Below are 8,557 nucleotides of genomic sequence, written 5' to 3'. Positions count from 1 at the left end.
AAAAACAGTCAGTCCTTCTGGGAGGAGGAGGAGGAAAAAAATGTGACAATGACAGACAGAGCCAAACAAATTTATTAAGCCACCATCCAATCTAAGTTTGAAACCACAACCATCCTTATTAAATAGCATTGGTTATTACTACTAAGAATTTGTTTATGGTTTTGGATTGGTTACATTCAGCAATGTCTATAACGTCTTTCATCTGATGATAATAAGTTTACAGTTTAATTGCGAATACAGTATCTTTATATTATCCATCCATCCATCCATCCATCTTCTGATTTGCTTATCCAAACAAGGGTCGTGGGTGTGCTGGAGCCTAACCCAGCTGTATTAGAGTGGTATTATTATTTTATTAAATTATTCTGAATGACATATTATCTATCAATTTTCAAATTTGTTGCACAAAAAAATATCTTAAGAAATATGTAAAATTGTCATTCCATTCCTGAACAGAAACACCAGTAATGGTTAGATACTGAAATTAATTGTAGTTATCTGGGTAATTTTGAGTTAAATTTTAAGCTAACTGAATTTGAAAGAGTACCGTATTTTCCGGACCATATGCCGCTACTTTTTGCACAAGCATTGAACCCTGCGGCTTATCCATGGATTTTTTCTTGATTTTTATAATATTAGAGAATTTGTGCCAAGAACCAGGTCTGAAAACAAAACCGGTCTGTCAAATTGGCAAACGCACAGTTAGCCTTGCACTCATACTAAAATCAGGATCTGCCACATTTTCGTCACGCTGGCACATGCAGAGTCTACGAAAATAAGATCCAAGTATACCTCAAATGGCATCCAACATGTCGTCTTTTTTGTGTCCTGTCTGTGTGTTTTTGAATCTGACATAACTCTTCAGCCGGGGTCAAAATATAAATGCACCCTGGATGCGTCTTTAAGACGCTGTTCTAGTGCCCATTTTCTGACTGCAGTTCGTCATCACAGACCCTAAAGAGCCGTCGAGCTTTTCCGCATCTCCTCTGCAGCAACCATCAATTTAGCTCTGCGGTGGCCAGTCAGCCCCTCTCTGTCTCAGCTGTGTTTGACACTATTTATCTGCTCTAGTGAAGCACATCATTTTTGATTATTGGCCTCACAACACTCCTCGATCAACACAAAAGTGAAAAGAAAAGCGTCCAGAAAGAGTTAAAATAAGAAATAACGTCACAATATTCCCAGCCGATTGCAGCTGGTTCAATCAAATACCCAATCAATCAAATATTCTCCTTGAAGCGACACACAATTTCTTCCTCAATACATTTTCTAGCCCCCCACCCCAAAACCTCTGCCCTCAAGCCCCTGATCTTATGTCTTACTCTCCTCAGCTCTCTTGCTATCTTTGCATCTGTCGCTCAATATGATCTTTGTCTTCCTCTCTGTGGTTCCTCACTCACCGCCCTATGTCTTCTCATGCTTGGGTATCTCCGCCCATGTGTGACACCCGGCCCATTAAATTACAGCCTTCTCTAATAAAAGGTTCAACTTTCTTTACCCACTCATGTGGATAAGAAATCTGCCAATTTCCTGCTGTTCCTAATTCTTGCCCCAGAATATTGAATACACACACACACACGCACGCACGCACTCACACACACATAACTGTATACACACAAATGATGTATTTTTCAACTCCCTTGCGCTCAACTGTTTCAAACCTGTCCGCTTGACATCTTCATTATGCACAAACCGGCGCCCATCCAATAAATTAAACCCATTTACTCTTCTGTATTATGTTATGTTTATTGATGCCTGTATAATGTAATTTTGCACAAATTCCATTAAAGATTATGCTCTCTGTCACAGAGCAGCACTTTCAGTAGAAAGGAATCTAATTAGGTTATAATGGATCAGAGACATGCATTACAGTGGGGGGACACACGGCGTGCACAATTGTCATCTTAATAATGCAGAGTCAAGCAAACAGATCAATGGTCACAGTGATGATGCCGTCAAACTGCACTAAGTGGCAGGAAGCTCTCAGGGCCAGCTATCAAAAGGAAGTCATCTCTGGGGGTGATGTAGCGTCCTCTGGGCCTGTAGGGGATTAAATATGTCGCCTCAGTTGTGCAGCTGTGACAGATGTAGCGCAGCACTTCTCAGCGATAGATAACTCGGTTGATTCTGCTGTTTTTCATTCATTCATTTTCCGAACCGCTTACGCTTGCGGCCGTACTGCAGCCTATCCCAATAGTCTTAGGGCGGTAGGTGGGGTACTAACTAACTAGCCTCTAACAATACAGTACTGTCTAAGTGGCCATGTGTCATGTCAGTGCATATTTTCAATCAGCGGTGACTGTTTTTGAATGTTGTTCAAAAAATCTGTCACTCTTAACAATCATTACTATTAATCAATTGTTCTATTTGGGGAACTTGTTTTTTTCTGTCAATTTCAAAATTGTAGGAAGAACAACAGGAAAAATAGGAAACACTATATTTCTTAGTTTTGTCCTTACTGAAGCAGCTTTGACCTTTTCTGCATACATTAATAAGGAATTTGACATACTTGGGTTCCCTTGATTGGCACTATACTATATACCACTCGACATTCTACTATAAATACAAGATATTTTTATTAGTACAAGTAGTAGCAATGGTATTTGTGCTGGATAAGAAAAAACAAAAAACAATGACCAACCACAATGCATACATCTGTTATCCTAAGACCAGTCTCTGCTGACTTCTGACTCCAAGCCATAATCTTCCACAGTACTTAATGGTACACGTTACTTTGTCATGAGAGTGAGTAGAACCTTAATCACATTGAGAAAAGTACCAAATAATGAATGATGTTGTGTATATTGTTCAGAGGGATGAGAGGAAAATAATTGAAGCATGGATAATTTTACTGGCTTTGCTTTCTTCTTATATTCAAAGACAAACGTAAAAAAGTGCTTTGTACAAACCGATTTTCAACTCCATTTTTTCCCGCTTGTGTCTGTAAAGTGACAGCCTTATTAAGAATAAGTTACTCTCATACCTCCCACTGAGCCATTTGTGCGGCTTGAGGTGGAATTTATCAAGGGCCTACAGTAAAGGGCAGGTAGCCTTGGTCCACAGTGGTTTTGTCTTCATTTACCTGCTTGCACATAGGCTCTATTCAAGTTTAATTTGCCGCTTTGTTGAATTAAAAAGAGCCACAGGATTTCCATTGGTGGACAGCTTTTAGAGGGGGCTTTTTCTTCATTCAAGCACTTAGGTGTATTGCAGATCCCCGGACAGTCCTAGTTGGGCTAAATATACATCCAAAATGCCCGAATAATTGCTTTATTACTTTCACAAGCAATTAATGAAAATTACACATGGTATCCCCAATTTGGAGTTTTAGATAACTGAGCTGCTAGTTTATGGGGCGGCAAAATAATAACAAGACCCTTTTGCCTTCTGCAAATATTTTTTTAATGGGTTCCAATCACAGGCTATATTACCAAGCTCAAATTCCATTCAAGTGTATGTGTTCATTAAATCCATGTCGTCCCACCATGACACTCTTTGCAATTATTGCATGTCTTCAAATTTGTAATAACAAACGCTAGGATGACTAAACAAACATTAATCAAGCCAAACATTTACTTCCAAGAGGTTTACACTATTTCAAAACAAAATCACAAGTAGAAACATTCAGAAACTGAATTTGATGAAATACCAAACACATCTCTTAGTCATGAACTTCCTGTTGTTTTATTTGCCTCATTTTATATTTGTGCCCATTGCAAACCTAATGCGAGTTGCGGACTAAACCGGTGTAGTGGCAGGCGAGACAAAGTTTTATTGTTTGGCAAATGCATGCAGCTTAACATTCTTAAAAAACAGGCATTTGACAAATGTGAGCGTCAATGCAACCAACATGAATTGCCACCAACCAAAGCAGCTCCACTACTAAAATCTGCTTGTGAGAAGCACAGACCTTGACATTGTGGAAGAAGAAATTGATTTTCTGGAGACCATGCAAGAAGATGAAGCACGCAAAGTACATACATTAGCAGACCAGCCAATGAAAAGTAAATTTGGGCAATCTAAGGAGATCACTGATCTGTGGTGTGTACATGGAGACCACTCCGATAGTACGTGTCTGCAGAGGTGTCAAACCATAGCCTGGCAAGCCACACTCACTATGAAAGCACACTGTTCTCCGCGGCTGGGCCTCGGTTCAAAACGAGGCGACCAATCAAATTTGTATACTAGCTTTAGAGTATCGTCCGTGTGCAACGTCACTTTTCGTCCATCCTCTTTCCAAAAGGCGCACAGGAGGGATAGTTTGTGAACAACATTCAGCATTGAATCCCTGCTAAATAACTGGAAACACAGTGTCACTAAAACCCCAAAATCTGATGCCACCGGAAGCAATTATTTCAAAAGAAGGCAAGAATTGTTTTTTAAATCACATCCATTCTTCGCTGATTGTTTCATTTCACTGTCTGTTTGTTCAGGTTTTTCCCGCCTCAGAACTGCGGCGTAAAAATGTGTTGTGTTTAAGTCATCAAATTGTCACATTGGCACAAGGAAATGCCATTGGTATGCCAGAATACAATAACAACATAAAAAAAATGCATTTTTTTTTCATGTTTTAGTAAACTCTAACTGATATAATACTGTCTCACGTCTCCTTTAGATAGCGATTGATCAATTTGACATGAAACAGAAAAGGTGATTAGTCCTTGCAATACATCAATAATTGGTCCATTAGTAGTGGTCCTCCAGCATGAGAATGGTTATGTATAATTTGCTTCATCTTCATCTGATCTTATGTGACTCATTTATAATCAGTCTGTAATGTTCAGTGCAGGGGTTACATCTTGAGAACTTATAATTTATTATAATGAATAGTATTCTCTTCACCCTGCTGTGTTAGCATGTCGCGTTCAGCTGTGCATGTCTTATGTGGGTGCAAGCAGCGATTATGCTGATAAAGATGGTGGAGCAACAGTGAGATACTGTTACAATTTAGTCTGCTAAAATCTACAATCTGATCTGTTCATCAATAATATACTGCATTGTTACTGTATGTAGTATAACAAATAATCTGAAAGATATGCTTTATAGTCAGTGACAACAAACCCGTTTTCAATTGTATTGAAAAGGATAGAATACAATATATTTATTCTCATTCTAACATGATTGCTTTGCAAAATACAACATAATTCTAAAATAAATACAAATAAAAATCAGATAGCTGTGCATAAAAAACAAAAAACAAAACCCCATATTCATCATTCGAATTGTACGAAGCCTTAAAAAAAAAACGTGGTTTTATTTGATGCCATTATCATAAACATCATTGTCTACTCTTACTCGTACACATTTTGATACTGTTTTAATCTTGGACCTCATTAGAACCCATGCAATGAGTATGGACGTTTGTTATACGTATAGTTATTAAATAACAATCAAGCCAACTTCATTGTCTTAAAAGGGAAGTGAAAAATGATAATTGTTCTGTGCGGCCACACTAGTTTAGACACGGTATTCTAATATTGTGTTTGTAGAATATGAATCAACAAGCAAAATCACACCTTACCAAGTTTCCTGCTATCAGAATTTATGGTTAGCCCTACACAATAGGTCACTCACACGAAACAAGTTATATCTCTACTGAATGACATCGATTTACTTTTAAGTCTTTGGCATCTCAACACAAATGGAAACATTTTTTACATGCTATACAGTGAGTCTCACGTGTCTCATTTACCAGTAGATAAGTCACTATGGTAACTTATTTCACCTACGGACATATCTAAACCCGTGTTTCCTATCACCACTACCACTACATCTCATTCAAACCTAATTATACCATATTGCTTTTTGTGTCCAACAATGGTGGCGGGCCTGGCGGTTGCTGGGGGTGGTGAGAGGCAGAGGTTTAATGTAATTATTGAGACTCTTTCTTTGCTCGGCATAACAAGAGTGAGATGCACTGTGATGGACGCAGCTTGTCAAAATGCCTATTGATGAGGCGCAAACCCCCAATTTGCAGTCATAAGGCAGCTCTCTTCCAATTATGTTGGTCCTAGAGCATTCTTTAAGCCCAGCAACTCCAATCCTTCTCTCTTTTCTGAGTGGTTAGACCATTGCCCTTGGCAGACAGGTACCGAATGGGCCGCTCTCTGCATGCTACCATTAATGTTTTATTGATTTGCTTAGCATATGCTGCGATTCAAGTCACAAAGTCCAACGCTATTGCCCTTTGTGCTCAGAGGCTGACCTGCCCCACATGAAGATTACGTTATTGAAATATGTTAAATGTGTCACCCCACCTCTCTGCGAGAGAATATCTCACCTATTGATGGATCTTTCAGACCCTTGCAGATTGGTAATATTAGATCCCCTAATTGGGTTGATGACTTCCATTACTATGATTCCATCGCCGGTCACAACAAATCAATCATTTGAACTGGGTGACACGCCAAAGTATCAAACAAAATCCAAAAAAGGGGGTTAGAAGATATATTTTAAATGTTTCATGTTAGATACAAATAAAGTGTTCATCTTGAGAAACAAACAGAAGAGAAGGAGAAGTTGAGAAATTACTGAGTAGAGAGAATCCTGAACAAAGAACATGTAACCACAGAGTCTCCAATTTCCTTGTCCCACTTAATAAGAGAGCTCACAATCATCATTCAGTTGACTATAGGGGTTCCAATTACCCCTATCTGATGATTGTATCAGCTGGCAATAGAAGGACACAAATATTTCTTTCTAAACCCCATTATAAGTAAGAACAATGATTACATCTAACTTTTCTTTTGACCAGAGAAAGCCACCTGTGAAAATACAAGTGTATCTCTCTCTCCTTGTGTGCATGTGTGTGTGCGTCTATGTGAGTGTGTGTGTGTGTTTTGTGCATGCTAACATGTTAATGATGAATACGTATGTTTCTGCCATGTCCTCAGACTCCCCAAGCAGACGGAGAGACCCACAGACTACACATCAGGGACACACACAGCTTTTTCCCAGACAATGTCAATAGTGCAAGGGTAAAATCATTTATCACTGCTGTGAAATTCTTTCTAAATGTATACATTTATTTTTGTCGCACTTAAATTGATCACATGGCACCAAGAGAAATACCAAGTCTGTAATACCTGCCCATCTAATTTACAAATTACACTTTGCTAGCTTCAAGGACACACAAACTCCTCTGAGAGAATGAAGGATTTTTCTTTCTTAACTTTTTAGAACCCAGTTATTCTTGCTGTGCGTGTTGAAAGCAAAGATAGACTTTGAAGTGACATATTTGTGTTCATTTATATTTGGAGATTGTAGAAATTCTGAAGCTAATTAATGTGATAGTAGTGGATATAACTCACCGGACAGTTTCTAAAATAATTCTGCTGTTAACAAAATATAAATGCAGTTGAAACCATAACCCCATTTGACTTTGGGAGGTGCAGTAACATACAACAAATGCATGTCGTAATTAAGTAGGGCGAGGAAAAAAAAGTCAATCAATTAAATCAAGTCGATCATAAAAACAAAACAAAAAATGGTCAATGCAAAATTTTTGGGCCCCACCATTGCTAAATAGACTTTTCCGCATTAGTCCCTTGTACTCAAGCTCCCTCTCTCATGACTCAAAACTTTAAGTATTTGAGTAGTATATTCTCGATCAATTTTTTTGTGTATTTATTTCGTTACTATTGTTAGAGAGTTAGTTAACAAATGTCTTATAAATTATCCATCCATTTTCTATACCGCTTCTCCCCACGGGGGTCGTGGGCGTGATGGTGCCTATCCCAGCAGTCATCGAGCAGTAGGCGGGGGACACCCTGAACCAGTTGCCAGCCGATTGCAGAGCACACAGAGACAAACAACCATCCGCACTCACACCTAGGAGCAATTTGGAGTGCTCATTTGGCCTACCAAGCACGTTTTTGGGATGTGGGAGAAAACCGGAGTGCCGGAGAAAACCCACACGGGCACGGGGAGTCTTATAAACTAATAACAGAAAACAATATTAATAAAATATTTTCTGACTATTTGTGTGAAATTGCAGAAAACCACGAGTATTTGAATGTGAGTTCCGGGTTCACTGTTAACTGGATCATGAATGGAATATTCTATAAATCCTGTTAATGCCATACTTAAATTATGGTCATTTGCTTGGGGTATTGCAATCTATGTTGTAAACCAAGCCAGCGTCATGCAATTAGCAGCCACATTTGGCTGCACTAGTAATGTCCCTCTATAGTCTTTCACATGTGTATGCTGACATCTGTTCACGGCCCATGTAGTATCCCCTCCCTGTTGTAATCATTTTCAATTGATTTTTTATGAATCATTTCAAAGCTAATGGTTTGTGAGTGGTGCGTTGACAAGAGGACCATTGGGAGAAGACAGACTGACAGAAGGATCAGAGATAAGCTGCACAGGGAAACTAAGGGGGGCAGTGGGGTATTGAAGGCAGAACCAAATGATACTGAAATTTGAGCATTAAAGACTACAATCACACAGCTCCCATCCATGATTATATTCTGAAGTGCTAATTATGTTGTGTCACAAAACTACAGTGCGAGGCTGACACTCCGCAATAAAGCAAATAATTTCCAGTCGAAGG

This window comes from Syngnathus acus, chromosome 16 (assembly GCF_901709675.1).
Source record: "Syngnathus acus chromosome 16, fSynAcu1.2, whole genome shotgun sequence".
Lineage (NCBI taxonomy): Eukaryota > Metazoa > Chordata > Actinopteri > Syngnathiformes > Syngnathidae > Syngnathus > Syngnathus acus.
This window is presented reverse-complemented; position numbering follows the sequence as displayed.